Source organism: Equus caballus, chromosome 23, assembly GCF_041296265.1.
Source record: "Equus caballus isolate H_3958 breed thoroughbred chromosome 23, TB-T2T, whole genome shotgun sequence".
Classification (NCBI taxonomy): Eukaryota; Metazoa; Chordata; class Mammalia; order Perissodactyla; family Equidae; genus Equus; species Equus caballus.
In genome coordinates this window covers 28860491-28872981 of record NC_091706.1, presented here as the reverse complement: position 1 = coordinate 28872981, position 12491 = coordinate 28860491, and the positions used below count along the sequence as shown (strand labels likewise).

The following is a 12491-nucleotide window of genomic DNA, read 5'->3' as shown; positions in this document are numbered from 1 at the left end:
TAGTTTGAGATGCCTTTTAGGCATCCAAACTGAAGGGTTGAGTAAACAGCTGGGTAGATGTGTCTGGAAGCCAAAGTACATGTTGAGTTATATGGTACTGCAGGTCAGAGCACACGCATAATTAAATTAAAAATATATATAAAGCCAAATATATAGCTACTTTAACGTAACACAGGTTAAAATAATAATAAGCATCCCCCAAACAAATAATCCACTGATTTTGAAATATAAAATAAATTGCAAGAACAGTTTTCTTTCTAAGCTATCTACTCTTTCAATTTGTGTGTAAGAAGAAACACTTCTGGTGCAGAGCTACAGTGTGGGTGTCTTTCTGCTGGTCACTTGAAACAGCGAGGCAAGGGCTTGTCAAATAAGCCTGTGCTGAATGGAGGTGAGATCCTCTGCCTCATCCTGGCTGCGCACAGTGTTCGGCTGCACCCAGTGTTTTTCAGGCATAAAAGCCATGCAGGTTGAAGAGTCTCTGCCTCATTGGAGCCAGTGCTTTGACAAGCAGATTTGCTCCTGCAGTAGGTTTTCAATAGAGCCAGCATAACAAAGAGGAAATTCTGCCAATTAGTGAATGATGGTGGGCTGCAGGGCAAGCCATGCCAAGATTCGGTGGCAATTTCACCTAGAGACCAGAACATTCCAGTCCCCCTTCCCTTTTGCCTCTTATTCCTCAGAGGCCAATATTTCACGTAGATGTTAGTCCCACATAGCTCTCCCACAGCCTCAGCAAGGCCTTCCTCCTTCCCTCTGTGCCTAGGGTTTAGCTAACACTGGGGTTGGAGGATCAATGGATTTCACTTAGGCTCAGCATTGTGGTACCTGGTCCAAACCTGCCCAAAACAGCAACCCAAACTTGAGAACTTATGGACACCCAAGCAACATGACACACTTAATTCAGAATATGGGATATTCTAATTCTTCCTGTGTAGAAAATGAGCCTCATTTCCACATGCCTCATAAAGATGCAGGCATGCACAAAATTTTTATCACAAGGATGTCTAACTATGGAAGATAAATGTTAAGTAGGCATTATTTGTTTGGAGTCAAGAAGCCATACATTATGTCCACCATGCAGAATTTATAAGTAAAACAATCTAAACAGGTTTCCACGACCCTTGGTGATCTCACAGTTGACTCAAACTCCAACACCCCCATTCCACAACCAGTGACAGTCCAATGTCTTCCACCATGACTTCAGTTAGTCCTAAAATCTTAAACTCTTCATGGTCCCCTCTACCCCTGGTATCTGCAGCCACTTGCAGTGTCTCTCTTTTCCCCCATATCCACTCATTCGCCAAACTGAAACCTTTCACTCGTTTTCACACAAAAAAGATTCACTGCCACAAAGCATCTGGTGGGTTTAGTAGCTTTCCTAGAGATTTGAAAGGGAGCAGGGAGGGGCCCATTGTGTACTACATGGCCTGTTCATCTTTTTACAAAGTGAAGGCTTGCTGCCTGATGCACATAGAAACCAATACTACAGCACTAGCTTTTGAGAGATGAAAGAGCTTTATTGCATGGTGGACCTGCAAAGAGACAGGAGGCAAGGCTCAAGTCTATCTCCCCAAGCTGAGCAGGGACAGACTTTTAAGGAGTTGGGAGTGGGAGTGGTTATACAAATGTTAACTTGGTGGAATCTGATTGGGGGATGAGAGTGTAACAGTCTTATAAGTCTGATGTGCTACAAAGCAAGGGGCCCCTCGTTTCTTATTAGATTCCCTGTTCTGCTTTCTCTTTACATTGAGTTCTGTAGTTTGGGAATTTTTGGTTCTTAGACAGCTCGAGGTCATCTGAGAAGAAGGTTTCCATCTTCTGAGCATGCTCCTGCTATATGTCTTGTAGCTATTGCTGGTTGCCCCTGCAAAACAGTTTTTGATGCAAAGTTGTTATTGATACAATACGGTACAATAAGGCTAGTACCAATTGGCCTATGATGGTTACAATCTTACCAGCTTTATCCCTTCTCTTTTCCCCTCTTTCACGCTCAAGGCCAAACACATTCTTTATTGTGTTCATAGGAATCTCTGGTTCTAACAGAAAGTGTGGCCTTCCTGGACAGTCAGCACTCCCATTTACTCAGTAAGAAGCATAACATGCTTACTTTGTACTTCCTTGGAGTCTCATTGAACTCCCACACATCATGGGTCCTTCAAAATGCTATGCTCATGGGTATTACAATGATCATATGCAAACAGAGCCCCAAGGAACACAGACACACATATTGCACCTATCTCCTCTGCTCACACACGCTTCCTTGTCCCATGGGACTTTACTCACAAAGCACAAGTTCAAAGACAACAAGTTATTAAGAATTTCAAGATGACAACAGCAGTGCATTAAACCAAGTGTGTGAAATGCTTCTGAGTGTGGTGCCCTGTTTCACTGCACAGATTGCCTGCCCGTGAAGCACGCCCTGGAAGTGGATCTTCCTGTCCAAGTCAAGCCTTCAAATTTCTGCAGCCCTGGATCATGTCTAACCGAACCTTATGAGACACCACACCAGACACAGCCGAGCCTCTCCCAAATATCTGACCCACAGGAACTGTGAGAGATGATAAATATTTGTTATGTAGGAACAAATAACTGATACATGAACCTCAGTAAAATGCAGACTCATAGATTCTAATTCAGGATCAGTTCATAGCCCAGGAATATGCATTTAACAATAATCCCAACCATCAGGGAAGTGCAAATCAAAACCACAATGAGATACTACTTCATACCCACTAGGCGAGCTCTATTCAAAAAGATAGATAATAACAAGTGTTGGCAAGCATGGGAGGAATTAAAATCTTCACACACTGCTGTGGGAATGTAAAATGGTGCAGCCACTTTGGAAACAGTCTGGAACTCCCCTAAAGGTTAAACAGAGAGTTGCCAGATAAGCCAGCAATTGCCTCCTTAGATATGTACCCAAGAGAATTGAAAACATCTGTCTGCAAAGCATCTGGTACGAAAATGTTTTCAGCAGCATTATTCATGGTGCCCCAAAGTGAAAACAATCCAAATGTCTGCCAACTGATAAATGGATGAATAAAATATGGTGTATCCATACAGTGGAATATTATTCAGTAATAAAAAGAAATGCAGTACTGGTAGATGCTACAATATAGACAAACCTTCAAAACACTGTGCTAAGTGAAAGAACTCGGTCACAAAAATCATATTTTGGGATTCCATTTATATAAAGATGTCCCAGATAAGCAAACCCATAGAGACAGGAAGTAGACAGTTGTTGCCTGGAGCTGTGGAGATTGGAGAGAAATAGAGAGTACCTCCTAGTGGGTAGGGGGTTTCTTTCGGGGATGATGAAAATGTTCTAAAACTGATTGTGTTGATGGTTGTGTAACTCTGTAAATATGCTAAGAGCCACTGAAATGTACACTTTGAATAGGTGAAATGTGTGCTATGTGAATTGTTTCTCAACATAGCTGTTATAAAAAATAATAATCCCCAGATGATGATAATGCCAGCCATCCAATCTGAGAAATGCTACTCTAGGCTTTTAAAGTTGATATTCATTTAAAATAAAAAGGATAACTGTAATAATTCTAACTTCTTTTCTTTTTTTTTTTTTTAAGATTGGCACCTGGGCTAAAACTGTTGCCAATCTTCTTTTTTTCTTTTTTTTTTTAAGGATTGGCACCTGGGCTAACAACTGTTGCCAATTTTTTTTTGTGTGTGTGCTTTATCTCCCCAAACCCCGCCTGTACACAGTTGTTGTACATCTTAGTTGCTAGTCCTTCTAGTTGTGGCATGTGGGATGCTGCCTCAACGTGGCCTGACAAGCGGTGCCATGTCCACGCCCAGGATCCGAACCCTGGGCTGCCACAGCGGAGCGTGCGAACTTAACCACTCGGCCACGGAGCCAGCCCCTCATTTTCTTATTATGTTCACCACTTACACTTTTCTAAAGAGAATACACCATGAGACAAGTGAGGAAAAGCTTGGGACAAGACTGATCTTTAACTTTAGTCTGAAATGACTTTTAAACCATAAAGCTTTCTTAGTGAGGAACAAAAATAATGACGGTAGCAGGAAGGATTGAAATGAACTCTTGAGAAGAGAATGAGTGTGCTGGTAAGAGAAAAAAACATTAAAAGTTCCTCTTCAGAGGCTGTAAAGTGGAGCCTTACTTTCTCCCCGAAGTGGCTTTTTTTTGCTTGTTCTTAAGATGCCTTGTCTAGGCCTGGCCACCATAAGTGTCATTCATTTTGTTTTTCCTCTGAGATTAGTCTCTTCTCTTAGCTGGGACAGGTTGATAAGAAACAGGATGCACCTTATAATTTCAGTGAAAGCAGTTTTTATTCTGATTTCGTGTCTGTCGATGCCTAGCATTTCACCTTTTCTCCGTAGAGCTCACAGAGTGATTATTTAATTGCTCGTGTTCTATTTCCACCTGCAGGGTCTGAGCTCCACTGAAGGCAGGGCTGAACCTGCAGGGAGGGAGAAAGAGAACTTCCCTCCTGGGCAGAAAAACTCCCCTCTTGAGGCGCGCAGAATCCTCCCGTTCTCTTACAAAACGGGGAAGATCAAAATCTTGCTTCTTCTCCAGCCTCTATTCCTTAACCATAAGATCTACACTCTGGAGAAAAATTGTGGTCTTTTAAAAAAAATTTCTCATATAACTCATAAATTAAGACCGGAATCATTTGTTGGGACTTCAGAAATTCCTTTTTAAACATCGAAGGTGACCAATATCACTTGCAAAACTATAAAGTAGAGTTGTAAATAGGGAAAAAAGCAGATTCTCATGATTGCACTAGTTATACCAAGGATTTATTTCAGATTTTCTGAGTTTATAATATGTGCTACTGTATTCGTAATAAAAATTTTTAAAAATTTTTCATTTAGGAAAAACAGCTTAATTTCAACCCTGAGCAACTCCCAGGAAGGGATTGTGTGTTATTTATGTTAGCACTGAGCCGAGTGTGGCACATGGCCTGGAACATGGCTGATGTTCAGTAAATGTAGGAGTTTACAGAATTACTTTGAGAGCTTCCATATGCCCCCTGGGTTTCCTCCATCCTAAATCACAAGTCTCCAAGTGGCTTCAATCATTGCCTTGTGTGGCCTTGTCTGTAACATAACCCCCTCCACGGCAAGACGCTTTATAACAGGGCCTCACTGCATTTCACTGAGTGCTTGTGTACCATGAATTGCAAGGTAGTAAGATCATTTTCAGGAGTGGCTAGAATGTACGAATTTTTCAAACTGTCTTACTGGAAGAGGGCCATCTCCATCCCCAAAGAGCTCTGTTATACCGGTTCCATTTAGCAGTAGTGTCATTAATTTGAGGAAAATTCTCGGGTCCTTCCTGTTCTTCTCCAGGAAGCTGGCTCTAGAGCTTATGAGAGAATCTAGTGGATGGAGGAAGGGATATAGAGTGAAGCTACAGGAAGGAAAGAGCACAAAAATCCCAGGAGCATGTTCTGTGAATTGGTAGCTTCTGCCAAGAGCATGGCAGAGGGCTGTGGGGCTCCATACAGCTGACATTATGGACCCCCAATGAATCCATTAACTTCAGGTGCCTATGAGCTTTCAGGAGAAACTTTCTTCTTAAAGACATTTTACTCCTCATGAGGAGGATTCAGTTTGTTCTAGTTGAGAAACATGCAAAAGGCAGTGAAGAGCAAGTGATGGTCAGAGGCTGAAATAGAATCTGTTGGCTGCCACCTTTTCTCTTGGCATCAGTTTATAATGTGACTCTCACGGATCCTCATCAAATGGAAGAGGCCTGGAGAATGGCCAATTTTGTGGGGGACACCTAAATCTCCAGTAATGGAAAAATATACTACCTCTTTCTTAGGAGAATCAAATAGATTGCATTGGAATTTTTTTTTTTTAAAGATTTTATTTTTTTTTTCCCCAAAGCCCCCCGGTACATAGTTGCATATTTTTCATTGTGGGTCCTTCTAGTTGTGGCATGTGGGACGCTGCCTCAGCGTGGTTTGATGAGCAGTGCCATGTCCGCGCCCAGGATTCGAACCAATGAAACACTGGGCCACCTGCAGCGGAGCGCGCGAACATAACCACTCGGCCACAGGCCCAACCCCTGCATTGGAATTTTTGAAGTCATTTCCCTTTCTCAGGAAAACATGCTGCAATTTTATCACTTAATTCTAGAGAAATTCTATTTAAATATACAGGAAGAAATCAGCAGAGTTTGATAGAAAAAGATCAGCTTTGATTTTAAAAGCATATCGAAGCAAGGAAGAACAGTAACAAAGCATGTTTTTATTACCATGAGAACATAGATTCTTAAAGGCAAAAGGTAGTGTAGTCTTTGCGCAGATTTCCACGTGATGTTTTGTACTGCATGAGGCTGGCTTCAGTGGGTTCTTGTTTCTCTTCTCAGAAGCCCTTGGTTTCCAGTCTTTCACCCAGAGACTGAAATTATCTACCTGATGCTGAATGAGGGAGCAATTCTTAGCAAAGAGAATGGGAGCTTTTAAGACACAGAATGAGCCCCGAGGGACCAAACTCCTTCCTTCCCTGCTGCTCAGCCTCCTCATCTACGGGCTGAAAGAATCCCGCAGAATCTTTGGGTTCCCTTTACATTCTAACTCTGATGATGTGATGGTACTATACCTATTAGCTTAACTTTCCCAGTTTACCTTTAATTAACTTGCATTTTATTCATTCATTGGAGCACATTGTGAAAAAACATGGGCTTTGAGGTCAAAACCTGTGTTTAAATCCCCATCCAGCACCTTCCTAGCTGTGTGACCACTGAGAAGTTATTTAACCTTTCTGAGATTCAAATTGCCTCTCCTGCAAAATAGTGATACTAAAGTTGTGGTGATGGTTGGATGAAATAAGCTAGATACTCGTGTTGTGGACTGAATTGTGTCCCTATAAAATTTGTATGTTAAAGTCCCAAACCCCCAGTACCTCAGAGTGTAACCATATTTGGAGATAAGGTCTTTAAAGAGGGGATTAATTTACAATGAGGTCTTTAGGGCGAGGCCTTAATCCGGCATGACTAGCATTCCTTATGAGAAGAGAAAGGGCCCTGTGAGGACACGGCAAGAAGGTGGCCATTTCCAAGGCAAGGAGAGAGGCCTCGGGAGAAACCAAATCACTGACACCTTGATCTTGGACTTCTAGCTTCCACAGCCATGAGAAAAATTTTATTGTTTAAGTCACCCAGTCTATGCTACTTTGCTATGGCAGCACAGCAAAGTAACACAACTTGCTACAGTAACTGCACCACAGTACACTTGTAAACAAATAGAAGCAATTGAGTGCTTACCCTGTGCTGGGCCTGCCAGGAAGGCAGGGAACTGGAAGGGGGTTTGAGGGACTGGGGGTGGTAATGATAAACACGGCCAGTCTTTTTCTAAAGAAACTTATAGAGTATAGGGAGACAAATATATTAGCAATGAATACATTACAGTGATTAATACTATAATGAAAGCATGTTCTTTACTTGTTTTACAATTTGCTCCCTTTTCTATACAACTTAAATGTTATCCTTCATTTTGTCAGGACATCCATCCCATCCTAATTGCTCTTTTCTTGACTATTCCTTTCCCATTTGACTCTGCATGTGCCTGAAGGGATTTCCTTTTTTCTACTTGCATAAGGAATTCTCATTTCCTTACCTTCATTATTCAGATCTTTCATTTGTAACTTTTAGACCCATTACCAACTCAGTTACTGGTTTCTTGGTGTCCTTTGCCCAGACCATTTCGATTGTTCTGAGCAGCATCTGAACCCTTCTGTGGGATATAGTTAAGCAATGGCTTTTTGGCCCCTCAACTGCATCTGGTTTCCATGACAACACTAGCTTCCATTGATAGTTTTAACTACTGTAGCTCTGATTTACAAGGCGTTCCCCCCCCCCCCCCCCCCCCCCCGTCTTCATTATTGTACTCTGTTGCCATATTTTCCTGTGGGTTGCTCTGTAATTTTCTCTGTATGTTTCTAAACTCAAGATGTTTTGAATATGTAGATGAGGTTCTTTTTGAACACAAAATTAATTTTATCCGGTATAATTCATTTTGATTCTCCACAACTGTCCTCAGATGTGCAGGACTACATTGCCTGAAATTACCCACTCTCAAGCTTTTGCACATTCACATGCAAGGGTAATTGATGGGTGTGTCACAATGTTCATTAAAATTATGAACCACCTTGTCACTTAGGAAAGGTCTGTCACATATCCAGGAGCAAACTTTTACTTTCAGAACTTTATGACTTTTTTCCAAAAGAATTATTATGGGATGAAAAGCCCAGAATGTCTCTCAGCTCAGAAACATCTTTTCCCACTCTCTTTCTAAACTCTGTTAACAATTTTTAACTATTTCTCAGTCTGGGAAGTTGGGAATGATCTTGCCTTAATGGTTTTCCCAATAAGTCCCACATGAATTCTGGAGCATTTTGCCTCTTTGGAGTTTCCATGGGTACTTCGTAGACTTAGTACCTGAAGATATGGTGCAAATTGAAAAATCAAAAAAGCAACTGTATCAATTTTCAGGATGAGTGGAGGAAATCAACAACTGAAAAAAACAGCAAAGGGTCTTGAAACGCGTACACATTGTCCAAAACATGCAAGAGATATGCAGCCACATAAAAAAATGCATGAAAAACCAGAGAGTAGAGGGGCAAAGTACCAAATCAAGATTGACAAAAAAAGTGACTTGTCACCGGGAAGTTCTTTTTTTTTTAATTTATTTTTCTTTCTTTTCTTTATTTTCTTCCTTTTTCTCCCCAAAGTCCCCCAGGTACATAGTTGTATATTCTTCATTGTGGGTACTTCTAGTTGTACTATGTGGGACGCTGCCTCAGCATGGTTTGATGAGCAGTGCCATGTCCGCGCCCTGGATTATGAACCAACGAAACACTGGGCTGCCTGCAGCAAAGCGCACGAACTTAACCACTTGGCCACGGGGCCAGCCCCTCAGTGGGAAGTTCTTTTAGGCACAACTGCTGCTTTCCATGGCTTTTCATCTTGATTGAGGAATCATGGTCTCTAGCCTTATGGTGTCAACCACTTGTGACCCTTTCCTCTCTTTTGTTCCCATGCTAAGTATCTACCATATTTCTTCATCTCTCTCCGTAGCCACCATGCCCTCTCGAGCTTCTCATCTGCTCACCACTGTGTTCTGTCCACTGTTTCTTAGCTTACCCTGAGTCAGCCATTCTCTTCTCTGGTATCATTAAGTGAGATAATGCTTAAAGCAGGTAAAACAGTGCCTAGGACATAGAAAATGCTCATCCAAGGTGAGCTACCATGATTCATCAATCCAGTTCAGCCTTAAAAAACATTTCTTTTATTATATTATCCACATAATTGTGAATCTTGGTGATTCCTTACTTCAAACCCTTTCTCTTTGGGTGGATAACTAAGGCTCACTCTTAATTGGTCTCACCATAAGTTTTTAAGATCATATCTCAGTGTTGTAGCCTCTGACTTCATTAGGCTAACATGTGGCTTCTGCTTAGCTCTTAATCATCCCTGCTCTGGTAACATGTATGTAATCCTAGCTAACATTTATACATCATCCTTTTTATTCCTCACACCTACACTCTGAAGTAGGTGTTATCATCCTCATTTTAAAGATTAAGAAACTTAAACTCAGAGAGGTTAAGCAGTTTATTAACAATGACACAGGCTGTGGCTTAGTCAGCACTTGGATCCAGATCTATTCAACCTCAAAGCCCATGACGGTCCACGGGGCTCCATTCCTTTCTCCTCACACCACTAACTGAAGGACCCTCACTCCATCCTATACCCTCTTTGGATCTGCCCAACTTTTCTTGACTAGGCCTACAGACATCAGTCTTTCTCTTTGTTAATCCTCTGAAATCATGGTCTTATGCTGTCTTGTAATAACATGTTGGATGGTTTGTTGTCCCTATTAACACCCCCTCAATCATTTAGTCCCTTGTCTATGGTGGAGCCTGGTGTATCATTCTTTTAATCATCATAGGTGTCTGGATTTGCGCTTTGGGTGGAGAAGTTTATAAGAAGTACATGAACAAATGATTAGTATTGAAAGCAGTGGGCTTTCACCTGTATCTGTTTTCTGACACTTGGCAAGGAAGTTCCTGCTAAACTCAGTGACTAAATATGAGGAGGGAAATGCTAAAGCACTAAATGAAGTCTTCTAAGACCTTAACCCTGGGCATTCTGGCAGGAATCAGCTGCTCTGGCTGAATATGCTGCACATGGCCAGCTTCCCTGAATTATAGAGCAGCGTGTGACCAAAGAAGCAGGAGAAAAGGTCTATGGGCTGCTGACTTTATGTTCCCACGACGGTTACAAGGACAGAGCCAATGTGCAGAAGCATCAATGCCTTTGCAGGTGTCAGTTGAGAATGGAACTGAGGCTTCGGGAATAACTGTGGAGTGGACTGTGAATTAAAAAGCAAACCACTCGGGCATGGGGTTTGTTTCCTGACTGCATGAATTGAGTTTCTCTAAAGTCTTACCTCTGTGTAAATGTCACTATGTCTAGGATATGCCAAAAAATGTCACCTGTAAGATAGGAGGCTCTGTGTGGAGTCGGAAACTGCTGCGTTGTCAGCACCAGAGAGCAAATGCAAACTTGTGGCCTGAAGGCAATGCATGAGAGTGAATAAATTGAGAGTATTTTCTCAGCAAGCAAGGCTGAAGGGCTAGCCTTCACACCTGCCACCCAAGCAGGGCTTTCTAGTTCTGGGTTTGTTGAATTTGGTCCCCACATATTCTATAGCATGCCGCGAGAGAGTTACCGCAAACTGCTGGTAACAAGGCTCAGTGCTATGATTCCATCCTCAAGGGACAGAAGGCATCCTCACTGCCTTTGCAACTATGGGGCCAGGTGTGTCCTCTAAAGGGAGAAGTGAGGAGGCCAAGCATAAGCATTAAATCACTTTAAGTCATGCCCCTTTCAGAGTACAGATTCTGACTTGTGCCAATTAACTCCACTGGCTATCAATTTAAACGGATTCAACCAGACAGGAAAAAAGAATTTGGGTGGAACCACTTACACCATCAAAAATTAAAGAGCTGGATTTTAAAGGGAGCTTGAATGCTTCAGATCTGCAGTGTATTGCTTTGCTTTCTGCTGCTGTTGACTTGGTCCTTCGGAAGACAAAGTGGATACTTTGGTTAGACTGCAGGTGTTCTGGTCCATGAAAAGTTGGGTTTTATCTTTATGTCGTATACTGCTGTGAATGAGAATAAGGAAATCCATCTTGCTTTGGCAGCTGCAAATCAAGAAAAAGGTTTGACTCTGCATCTCATCAAGAGAGAGATTTCTTATACCTGCAGCTTCTAAGCAGCTACCCCAGATGCTTCCCTACTATTCTTGTAATGCTTTCTGTCCTCAGCTTTTAATTTTTTTCCTTTTGTAGGCTTACGTTGGATCGCTTGTGTTATTAGAATGTTTCTCTGTGTGTTTGTTTCTGGAGGATTCATGAGTCGTGTGTGAAGTAAAATCAGAATAAGAAGACTGCTTATTCTATTTTTACTCACTCATAATTTTCTTTGGGGCTGCATCTTTGTGTTTTGTTCCATTTTTTCTCTCCAATTCTCAGTTTAATCTATTAATCTCTTTTGCGTGTGAAAATATCTCCAGTGGGAGATTTAGTTCCTAACTTGAGAAGGACTAAAGCTTTTAAAGTTTCAGTACAGCTTCCTGGTGGTGAGCTGTCCTAGTGGATTTGTCAAATCCTAAGGAATATTGTACATTGTATATTGTTTCTGGGACACTGATTTCAGCTGAAAACATGCTTGTTAATTTTACTTTGCTGGCTTCAAACTACACTGTGAAGATTTCATCGTGACCTGTTTATGATTGTAGAAGGTCTGTGACATTTCACATTTGGACTCTTACATTGGCATCCTCATTACTTTTTATGTCACCGTTGTAAAATTCTTTTAATTATTCTCCAAAAATAGTTCCTTCGTTATTTGCTTTTTGTTAAAGAAACACAGCAGGAAGTGCAGGTATTTTTATCAGCATCCAATCTTTTATTCAACCAACTTTTCCAAGAGTCATTTTTTTTTCTTCTGTGCTTTTGGTTGCTCTTCACTTTAACTTTGAACACTACTGAACCAAAACGTAGGGTTTTCCAGGCTGAGAACCCATAACTCAGGGCCAGTTGTATATGTCTCCTCATCAGGAGACAACTCTGAGAGATGAATGGTCCAGCAGAAGGACAATTACCACTGCACAGAGGAAAAGGGGAACTAAAGAGTCGCTATTATGGTGGCATTAGATATATTAAATGAGGCAAGCTGCCCTGGAAGCATAGATCTTCCCTGGCATTTCTCTCTGATGATTTATGATATGGTTACATTGAGTGTCCTTGTGGCCTCATATGCAGCAGACATTACTTTGGTTTTCTTTTTTTTGAGCTTCATTTCATTCCACAGAACACAATCAAGGAAAGCCAGCTATGTTCCTGTTCAATGCCCGGTACTCCATGTAAGCTAGGGCCCTTCCGGTTGACAGAGAAGGAGGAATTTGGACTGGCAAATTTTATCTG

General features: G+C 41.6%; 1 long non-coding RNA gene across 1 annotated transcript in view; it reads right to left on the bottom strand.

Moving 5' to 3' along the window:
- Nucleotides 1-1499: 1499 nt before the first annotated feature.
- Nucleotides 1500-12491, bottom strand: part of LOC111770094 (uncharacterized) — a 77685-nt gene continuing 66693 nt past the window's right edge. Inside the window, exon 3 of the long non-coding RNA XR_002803049.2 lies at nucleotides 1500-1867. This is a non-coding gene — a long non-coding RNA (uncharacterized lncRNA). The remainder of the gene's footprint in view (nucleotides 1868-12491) is intronic.